This window comes from Ictidomys tridecemlineatus, chromosome 1, assembly GCF_052094955.1.
Source record: "Ictidomys tridecemlineatus isolate mIctTri1 chromosome 1, mIctTri1.hap1, whole genome shotgun sequence".
Classification (NCBI taxonomy): Eukaryota; Metazoa; Chordata; class Mammalia; order Rodentia; family Sciuridae; genus Ictidomys; species Ictidomys tridecemlineatus.
Genome location: NC_135477.1, coordinates 78,553,530 through 78,564,767, shown reverse-complemented (window position 1 = coordinate 78,564,767; position 11,238 = coordinate 78,553,530). Strand labels below are relative to the sequence as shown.

Genomic DNA, 11,238 nt, shown 5'->3' with positions numbered 1-11,238 from the left:
CACTTTCTAAAAATAAGAAGTTTACTCAGTCTTAGAAAACTACAAGCTAGCAAATGTACAGAGAGCTGGCTGGTGTTAACACCACAGTTGAGACAGTGTCTTTTTTAAGGGTCTTTTTTAAAAGCCTGTTGCCATGGCAGATTCTGGTCACTTGCTACTTCCAAAGCCAAAAACACAATACAAGGTCTGACCATTTCCCCAGGTCATGCTTACTAGTTTGTCTTTATGTACATTTATACATATTTAAGTGCTAGGTAAAAGTCTTGTAAAATTTCCAGTACTACCATGTTTAAAACAAGCTTTCCTACTGAGCTGCCAAAAAGGTTATCAACAACAATTTTCAAGTGTAATAGTGCAAATTCCTCTGCAAGATCTACTGCAGAGAAAGGTTTTTTGAAATACAGATTTTCCTTAAAGGGATTGATGTTAAAATTTAGGTATGTCTGGGAGAAACTGAAACCACCCTAGGACTTCATTCCCTAGCAAATAAAGTGATCATTTACTTGGACTCACAGCTATTAAATCATTGAAAGGTACTGTCCAAACTATGGCACTGTTACTTAAAAAAAATTTTTTTACCACTCTATCTTGTGCCAGATCTTCACAGCTGTGACATGGTTTAAATTCCATAATCCATCCCCAAGAGGAGCCCACCCAAAGCAAAAATCAAATTTATCCATCCATTATAAGATAATCCATCCATAGACTATATCTTAACCCGATACAGTCATCATATTGTAGTTTTTGGAAGGGCTTGTTCTGCCCAAGAGAAGTTCCTCCTTACAGCTGATTCTGCTGTCTACCATTTGCACATTGGTGCTGTTTTGAGTGCTACCTCCTGCTGGTGAGGCTTCATACAGCACACAGATGGAGCCATCCTCTCCAATTCTGTAGGACACTTCGTAGGGGTCAACCCAGAGTGTGAGTTCACTTGGGAGAAGCCTGAACAGCTCCTGACTGCTCAGTCCAATCCGCTGTGCTGCCTGTCCAATCAGAGGATCCATTTTATGGTTGATGCGAATACAACGGTAACCTGATCCCTTGCACGGCTTTTCAGGGAACCAGTGATGTTTATAATGTTCTGCCAGCAGCTCTTGCAGGCTCTGGCTGAAGGTCTGCAGCTGTCGCTAGTGAGCCCCTTGGTGCGGAGGAACTTGGAGATGAAGGACACCGCGGTGGCGATCTCGCCTATCATGGTGGCAGCCCGGGTGTAAAAGGGATGCATGGGGGCGCCCCGGGGCGGCCGGGGCTCGGCGGCGCGGCCCCGACGGCTACTTTTTTTCCCCTTGCTTTAGAGTAAAAAAGTTATTTCGGAGACAGGAGGCGGCAGGAGAGAGGAAGAGACGAGCGATGGCGGCCCGGTCACATCGCTCGGACCTCCCCAGCCGCCTCCGCCTCCAGCTCCGTAGCCTCCAAAGATCCCAAGAGTTGCAGTTCCAGCTCCGAGGGGCGAACCCCGCTCCCCTCTGAGAGCAGCCCTGGGCCAGCCCAGCAGCGACGCCCGCCCCAAGCAGGCTGCCGGCATCCCGTGGTTCTCCGCCTGCCAGCCAGCCTGGCCCAAGCTAGCTTAGCAGTCCCGCAGGGCCCGGCTAGCCAATCCTGTGCTGGGCTGATTGCCGAGGTAGATGCCACCCCCGCACCCCTGCTGCTAGGGAGAGCAGGCCAGCAGATGCGGAGAAAGGCCTTAGACAGGGGGGCCGTGGGCGTGCGCCCAAGGCCATCTCCGAGGTTCAGTCGGGTGAATGGAGAAATGCAATGCGCAGGCAAACATGCCTACAGCAGAGACCAAGCGTGAGGATACCCAGACAGGCTAAGGCCAGGTCATCCACTAAGTAAGACCTAGGCCCTGAGGTCCTCCCTTTCTCCGGAATGGGGTTGCCACCCTCAGCCACCGCTGTCCCCAGTTAGTGAGTCCAAAAATGTCCAACATCCCCAAGGAGCCACCTCATGCAGCCAAGGATGGCCAGGATTAGACTGAAGAGTGTCAAGGGCCAAGGCGAGGTCAGAGTTTTCTAGGCGCCTGGGAAAGAGCCAGGAAGGAGGGGTCGAACTTGCGACCCCCACACCCCCACCGGCCCCTGGGATCAAGGACCCAGAGAGAGGCTGACAGGGCAGATGGCACACACTGGGGGACGGGGTGATTGGCCTCAGCTCTGGGGTGCCCCTGTCACAGGCTGCCTCTCCTGGGGAGGGGGGAGAACAACCCCCAGGTCGCCCGCCCAGGCTCTGGGGGCTGGGGGGGGGGTAGTGGTGGTGGTGGAAACTGCAGATAGTACCCATCCAGTAGAGAGGGGGCAAACAAAAGGAGTGAGGTGGGGATGGGTTGTGTTAGACTAAAGGAGGGGTCATCTGGTGGGAAGGGGTGCCTCAAGGATGAGGGTCCTGGAGCAGCACACAAAGTTTTTTTTGGATGAGTTGCGTGCACAGCTGTGAAGCATGTTTGCGAATAGACCCTCAGCCCGCCCCCGACCCCAGACCTGCCTGCTGTGTCCCTGTCACCTAGAGGGTGTAGAGGGAGCTTGACCTCCTCGTGCCTCGTTTCTTCTTTTTCCTCTAAAGCTTGTTTCATTTTAACTCCTTCCAGAAAAATGTTGTTATAAGGAAAATCTCAGAGTTGCAAAAAAAACAGTACTGTCCCCCTTACTACCCTAGCCCTGTTGAGCTTGGATTCATACCAGAAGGGCCTCAAGGGACATTTGTTGAAGCCTGGAACTTGTTTCTCACCAATCTGGTGACTCTGTACCAGAAAGTCATTTTCAGGTGATGTATTTTACACCATCTGCCTACCTCCAGCAGGGAATCCAGGGTTTAGGGCCCCTCCCTTGTTAAAAAGGTCCCTTTGGCCCAAGGTACATGCCTGTTATTCCAGCAACTGAGGAGGCTTAGGCAAGAAGATGTCAAGTTTGAGGCCAGCCTGTGCAATGTATCAAGGCCCTATCTCAAAAATAAAAAAATGAAAAAGCCTATGAGACTATGTGTGCAGCTTGGTGGTAGAGTGCTCCTGGGTTCCATCCACAATGCCAATGAAAATAATAATAATAATAATAATAATAACAACAACAACAACAATTGTTGGGTGCAGAGCAGGCTGAACTGTGTTGTCTGCAGGGCAGGCTGAACAGATGTTGGCTGCAAGATAGCCCACGCACTCAAACCCCCCTCTATCAGGTCCTTTATCACCTGTTTGTGTCAAGTCCCGCTCAAGGCTGAGCACTCAACCCCCCTTGGGCCAACAAGGCAGCTTGCACACCCAGAGGCCCCATTAGATTTGGGCTATAAAAACTCCCTCCTGCCAAGCCCCCCTCTCTCTTGCTCTCTCTCTCTCTTGCTCTCTCTCTCTTGCTCTCTCTCTCTTGCTCCCTCTCTCTTGCTCCCTCTCTCTTGCTATCTCTCTTGCTTTCTCTGTCTCTCTCCTGCGTGTGCTTCCTCTCTCTCTCTCTCTCTCTCTCTCTCTCTCTCTCTCTCTCTCTCTCTCTTTTCTCTTTGCTGAAGTGCTGCAATAAAGATCTTTTGGTTGCTCCACGTGTTGTGGTCACTTTCCTTTCAATAATAATAATAATAATAGAAACAATAACTTTTTTTGTACTGGAGATTGAACTCAGGGGCACTCTACCACTGAGCCACATCCCCAGCCCTATTTTATATTTTCTTTAGAGACAGGGTCTCACTGAGTTGCTTAGTGCCTCGCTTTTGCTGAGGCTGGCTTTAAACTTCTGATCCTCCTGCCTCAGCCTCCTGAGCTGCTATGATTACAGGTCTGCTAGGATTACAAGTCTGTGCCACTGCACATGGAAATTATAACACTTTAAAGGCATTTTCTGACCTCAATTTCATCTGCTTTAGGTGGATCAAGATTTAGAGGAGGCAATTTCTTCTGTCCTGCTCAGAGAAGTGGTTGGGAAACCCAGAGTAAACTGTAAGAAACCAACATCATAAATGCAAGAAAGATTACAAGTTGATAATTTTGAAAACAAAGAAGATTTGTTCACATAAACAGGCATTTTCCCTCAGTCGTCATTGGGCTGGAGGAGGGGAAGCCAAAGAGCTGCCATTCCCCCAAATGATGCATCTTGAGAATTTGTCTCTGAACATGGAGCAAGTGAGGCTGCTGCTCTGAATTTCCAAGAAGAGGCAAGTGTATCATCCAGAGGGATCTGGTGAATGCAAGAGTCCAGTCAGCAACAAAAACAAACCTGTAAAACTGTAGATTCCCGAGCAGGGGCACACATCTGTAATCCCAGTGGCTCAGGAGGCTGAGGCAAAAGGATTGCGAGTTCAAAGTCAGCCTCAGCAAAAGTGAGGTGCTAAGATACTCAGTGAGACCCTGACTCTAAATAAAATACAAAATAAAGCTGGGGATGTGACACAGTGGTTGAGTGCACCTGAGTTCAATGCCTGGTATCCACCCCCACCCCCAACAAAATCCTATGTTAGAGTTCTTTTTGTGGCCTCTAAATTAGATCCTGAAGAGTTCCCAGAATCTTTTAAGAGATGCTTTGCAAGCCAGGCACAGTGGCACATGCCTGTAATCCCAGTTATCAGGGCAGCTGAGACAAAAGGGGCATAAATTCAAGACCAGCCTGGGCAACTTAGGGAGATACTGTCTCAAAATAAAACACAAAGGCTAAGGATGGAGTTCAGTAGTAGAGCATCTTTGGATTCAAGTCCCAATATCAGTTAAAAAAAAAAGAAAAAAAAGAAAAGATGCTTTACAGTAAGTGACCCAGTGACCACCTTCTCCCCTACATATTTTTACTTATATGTGCACACACACATGCACACTTACCTTAAATGACACCTGTCACTTGGATATATGCAATCTGAAATTTGCAACTTTTGCTTGCTGGTTAATTACTTGAAAGTCTCACTCTCTGTGAGGCGAACTTGCATCAGCCCCTGAAAATTAGTCATTTTGGGGAGGAAGATTTATAACTTCCTTGGTTCACTTGTTTATTCAACATTTATTTATTGATTGTGTGCCTACTGTGTGCCAAGACTGAGGGTACAACAATGCAGAAGGATTACAACTCTTTCCCACTGGGGCTTGTTTGCTAGGGTGATGAAAAAGCCTTTTTTTTTTTTTTTTGAGGATTTTTGTTGTGGGGATGGATACCAGGGGTTAAACTCAGGGGCTCTCCACCACTGAGCCACATCCCCAGCCTTGTTTTGTATTTCATTTAGAGACAGGGTCCCACTGAGTCACTTAGTGCCTCGATTTTGCTGAGGCTGGCTTTGAACTTGCAATCCTCCTGCCTCAGCCTCCCTACCCGCTGGGATTAAAGGCGTGTGCCATCGCACCCAGCTAAGTCTAACATTTTTTAAATATATATTTTTTAGTTGTAGTTGGACAAAATACCTTTATTTTATTTATTTATTTTTATGTGGTTCTGAGGATCAAACCCAGGGCTTCACACATGCAAGCAGGCATTCTATCGCTAAAACCCCAGCCCCTAAGGGGGGAGGGGTTGTGGCTTAGCGGTATCAAAAGTTAGCCCTAAGGCTAACTTTTAATAGAAGATTATGAGAATAAGGATTTAAACAGTTTTGAACAATTCCTGAGAAGAAAAAAGATAGTACAAATGAAGCCAGAAAAATAAGGGTCAAAAGTGGTTTGGCTAACATGCTGAAGGAAGAGAAGGAAGGAGTCAAGGAAAAGGATAGAATGTACAGTATGTGCAAAGGCGCTGAGGTGAGAGGAAGCTGGGTGGTTGCAATGAGAAGTTGTCACAGCTCCCACAAAGAACCAAAGGAGGCATTATAACCAATCCCATCCCCTTTCCAATCCATCTTCCTCATTGCCTCACTGGAGAACCTCAAGCAAAGGGCTGTCTGTGTTTATAGTTTCTTATCTGAAAAATTAGAGTATTGAATAACACAGATCACATGAGATTGTCCTCAGAATTTCATGTCAGTAAGCTCTGCCTGTCTGGCCTAGAATGAGGCCATGAGACAGCTGTTACCAGGCCACACTTCCCTCTCTTCCTTTCCCATCTCTCACCTTCACCACCACCAAGGTCAACACCATTTTAGAGAGAGGCAACCACATAACTGTAAATTCCCTCCTTTCATTCAGGCACTCCCCCATCTCATGTTCCCTTGAGACAGACTTGTGTTTGCTTTGTAGAAGATTACTTTAGGTCTACCAAGATTGCTTTAGGTCTACCAAGGAGACAGTATGCTTTCTGTGCACTTGTGTTTGAGATTGAACCCAGGGCCTCAGCATTGTGCGTTTTTGTTGCATTAAATGATACATCTATCTGTGGAATCTATGTTTCCCTGAGCATCCTGTCCAGGGGGCAGTAAGGAAGCAATGGCTGTGTACTCTCCTTGAAACTGTCAGGTAGCCAGGCACAACACTTGCAGCCACCCACCAGGATGGTCTGGCTGCTTCTTTCCCAGTGTGCCAGTGTCTGGGCAGATTGAGGGCTTCTTCCCCAGGAACCTGGTCTTGAAGTGGTATTGTTGTTTTTGATGGGGGTTTTTCTTCTGGTACTGGGGTTTGAAACAAGTGGCATTTTACCACTTAGCTACCTTCCCAGTCCTTTTTTTTTTTTTTTTTTTTAGAACAGGGCTTTGAGAGCCATGGCCCAATCAGAAGGATGCCTGGCATTTGCCAGAAGGAATGTTTGAAAGGTGATGCCAGCGAACCATTGAGATGATGATTTGAGTTAAGCTATATATAATTGCTGTGATGCTGGATTGATTGAATTGTATATTTGACCTTTAGTGTCGGGCAATAGGGCGGCTCTTGCTGCTTGCTACTTTGGAGTTCCCGTGGAGTTTTCACGGGGGTTTGGAGAGATTGGTTGGAGCCCGGTGGAGGGAGTGTGGTCCCATGTGGTGTGTGCAGTGCCAGTAAGTGTTAGGGAATAAAGAGTTGCTGTTTGAATCTACAAGGCTTTGTCGCGGCTCGGTTATTTGTGCCAAGACAGACTGCGGCACAGGGCCTCCCTATGTTCCTGAGGCTGGCTTCAAAGTTACAACCCACCTGCCTCAGCCTCCTCATCTTGAGGTTTTGGCTTCTCCTGCTTTTCATTTTTTGTGGTCATAGGGGTTGAACCCAGGACCTCTCCCTACATCACACAAGCGCTTTGCCACTGAGTTGCATCCCCAGCCCCTTTTCTTTTATTTTAAGACGGGATCTCACTAAATTGCCTGGGCTGGCCTCAAACTTGCAATCTTCCTGCCTCTGCCTCCACAGTCTCTGGGATTACAGGTATGTGCCACAATGCCCAGCTGGTCTTGAAGTTTCTAGGCATTCACAAGAGGATAAGGCAAGGGAGAAGAGCGTATCCCCTTCTTTGCTTCTAGTTCTCAGCCTGCCATTTCGGGGGAGGAAAATCCCTGCAGATGCTTCTGAAATTCCCCAGAGGTTCCCCCATTGCCCCCCCTCATGACCACAACTCAAAGAGGCCAGCAGCAGACCCAGACATCTGCCTCCCTGGGGCTGCAGGAGCCTGGTGCCATAAACAATAAGTCGGGTGTGGAAACCTCCTTGAATTCTCCAGTTTCTGTTCAGCTGGGAAAGCCATCTCTATTTTATCATCATTATTATAATTATTTAGTTCTTCAAGCATCAGCAGTCTTTGCAGGGAACACCCACAAGGCAGCAAGGAAACCAACTCATTGGGAGGGTCCCTGGTGGATTCACACCCTCATAAAACTTGACACTCCTGGCCCTGGCCCCAGGAGCCTCCCCCCGGACCATCTCCAGCTGCCCTTGGTGTGCCGCTGCCCACTGGAGCCTGCAGGTGCTGGACTCTAGTTCACTTGGGGCTTTATTCTCTGTTACAATGTTGGTGACTGGCTTTCATGTTTTTCCCCCAGTACTAGGGATGGGACCCCAGAGAACGCTACACTCAGCTACATACCCCCTAACCTTTTATCTTTTATTCTGAAACAACATCTCCCTAATTGCCTGGCCTCAAACTTGCTTCCTCCTGCCTCAGCCTCCCATGTAGCTGGGATTAACAGCATGTACCCCTGCACCTGGCAGTATTTTCTTCAATTTTAAAACAAATTTTTAAAAAATTCAATAAAATAAATGTGATATGAGACCTGGCTTTATAAACTTTGACTCAGAGTGCACAGGTAGACAGCCCCAGCAGGCAGTGGGCACATTCCAGGACTAGTCACACATCCTTTGGTCTCGAGTAGATCATTCAGCCACCAATAAATTTAATTATCACATTAGAAAACAAACAAACAATAATATGGTAGATTTAAAAATGGGCTCTCATTGGTGATATCCAAGGCCTTTGAGGTATGGTTTAACAAACAGAGTCTAGAATGCTCTCTACCTTGCATGCAGGTTAGGCTGGGGTAACTGCAAACCCCCTGCACACACAGCTCCACCACCAGGCCATCCTGTGTCCAGCCATGAGTAGAAATTCTGAGGACACCAAAGCCTGCCTAGGAATGTGATGGGCTCCTTACCCTGGGGAGTGGGCAGATAGCCTGAAACATGGAGCTGGGACTTCATTGATCTGTTGAAACAACTTTACAGGGCCTGTTTTATCTTTAAAATAACCATACTTTTGCTAGGCACAGAGGCACATGCCTGTAATTCCAGCAGCTCAGGAGGCTGGGGCAGGAGAATTGTGAGTTCAAAAAGCCAGCCTCAGCAATGGCAAGGCACTAAGCAACTCAGTGAGACCCTGTCTGTAAATAAAATACAAAATAGGGCTGGGGATGTGGCTCAGTGGTTGAGAGCCCCTGAGTTCAATTCCCAACACACACACACACACACACACACCAAAAAAAAAAAAAAAAAGACTCCATGATGACTGTCAATTCGTGTAGCAAATTTGGTCTAACATTTGCCTTCACTATCACCTGCTAGAGAGGTTGCAGGGCAGCAGGAGACCACACCTGACTCTAACCTCTCTTATGATACTGTTAATCTGAATCTACCAAGAAGCAACAAACTGGCTCAGATCATTTTGAGAAAAATTAAAACATTTGTTTGTTTCTGGCCTCAATCTTGCAGTCCTCCTGCCTCAGCCTCCCATGTAGCTGGGATTACTGGTGTGTACCCCTACACCCGCCATGGGTAATTTTTTTTTTTCCTGTGTACATAGCCCTTTCCAGCACCTCCACTCCTACTCTCATAGAAAGAATCTCCTAGGTACACAGGCCCAGAAGAAATATTAGGGAGGTGTCAGCATGTGTGGTCCCTGCCTCAGCTGAACACATGGAATGCTTTTGAGGACCCAATACCCACCGGCAGAAAGGAGGGAAATTCTGTCATCCACTCTGGGTCTACTGCCCCCTTTACATCCTCTGTGCCCTACGGATGCTCGGAATGCAGTGATGTCATCAAGAGAAAGACCAGCATCCTGGCTGGCTTATAGAGGAGGGGTCCATATACAGTGCACTCAAGCACTGTCACATAAAAGCTCTCTAGTGGACAAGAGGACCAGGGGTAGAAAGCTTGGCCAGGCCAAATAAACCAAAAGCTTTTTCAGGACAGAGGCCTAGATTTTGATATATACCCCCATCTCTTCATGGTGCCTACTCCCTACCCAGTGAATGAGGGGTGACTGGAGTAGCTGTCAGGGCAATGCCCAGAGGTCAGAGGTGGGCACTGGACAGAGAGAGCTGCCACCTAGCACAGAGGCCCATATTACATAAAGAACCAGGCAGGGCTGAATTCGAATCCCAGCCATGGTGTTTACCAGCTTTTGCGCTTTGTACCTGAAACCTTTCCCAGAGGCTCCTATCTTGAAGGCTTGGTCCCCAGAGCAGCAATGTTCAGAGGCAGGGCTTGGGGGAGTGATTGGATCATGAGGGCTCTGTCTTTATCAGTGAATCAATCTACATATTTGAACAAACCATCAGGAGGTAGTAGACACTATAGGAGGTAGGGCCTAGTTGCCTTGAGGGAGGAAGTAAATTATGGGGGGGTGCCCTGGAAGGGTAGCACCACAGTGACCGGGCTCATTGCTCTGTGGAGAGCAGAGACGGGGCTAAAGCTGGAACATGTCTAGTCTAGCATACAACACTTTGCACCTAGTAGGTGCTTGGTATTATTTTTTTTTCTTATTTGCAGTACTGGTAATTATAGTGCTTTACCAGTGAGCTATATTCCCAGCCCTTTTAATTTTGTGGTACCAAGGGGCACTCTATCACTGAGCCACATCTTCAGCCCTTTTTTTTTTTTTATTTGAAACAGGTTCTCAACTAAGTTGCTGAAACTGGGCTTCAACTTGCAATCCTCCTGCCTCAGCCTCCCGAGTAGTTGGGCAGGTGTGCCACCATGCCCAGCTATTAGATATATTTTTATAGTGCTCCTTCATCAGTAATAGATGTAGCTGAGACCCTAGCGATGGGTGGCCACACAAAGAAGAGGCTCATTTGCAAGGACTGGAACTAAATAAGACTAGAAGAGAGCAGGCCAGGCAGTGTCCTTGGGAGACAGATCGCTGGGTTTCCTCTGCCAGGTGAATTCCTGGATTCCTCAACTGCATCCTTCCATATTATATGTGCTTAAGAAATGGTAGCTGTTGTTCACATTTACAGGACAATGACAACTCTGTATGTTCAGGTTTCCTGAATGGCCTGGGGTAAGCCCTCTCTGCCTCAGTCTCCCTGTTTGCAAAATCTCTCTGGTTCTCTGAATGAAGAAGCAATCCATTCCCACCCTCTGGCCCAAATGGCACCCAGCCAACATTTAAAGCCAGAAGGAGCAGAGGAAATTCAGGCAAGAGGCCACTAAAGGGAGGTTATTGGGCTTGGGCCTCACTGGGAGAGGAGCAGAGTGGGTAAGGCCCAAGGCCCCAATGGACCTAGGCTGGTGCTACATTTCCCAAGGCCTACAGCTGCCTTCTCTGAGTGGCCTGGCCCCATCCTTGTCATGCACATTGGGACATGCCAGGGCCTGGCTTCCCAGGGGCCAGAGGGAGCTCCTGCCGGGGACTTCAAAGCCCAAATGCCTTTCAGAAAGGAACTAAAACTTTCTGCTTAACCAAAGCCTCCACAGGAGAAGAACAGGCCTAGCCCTTTTCTTTTTAAGTCTCTTTATTTTCCAGCTGGCTGGCCTGATCATTCTATTATTTTCCTATTATAAACGGTCCCAGCTACAACACACAGGGAAAAAAAAAAAACCATCTCCCAGGCCTGTGAAGGGGCTGGCTGGCCTCCTGGGGCAGACAAAGGCAGCTCTGGCCCCCGGCACCCACTGGGAGAGGTCCTGGAGCTCCTGCCCAGAGCCAAAGTCAGGAGTGAGGGGAAGATTCA

The 11,238-nt window shown here is 47.9% G+C and overlaps 1 pseudogene; it reads right to left on the bottom strand.

The window, feature by feature from the left end:
- LOC144376252 (protein BTG1 pseudogene) lies at nucleotides 1–1,461 on the bottom strand (annotated as a pseudogene).
- Nucleotides 1,462–11,238: the final 9,777 nt, after the last annotated feature.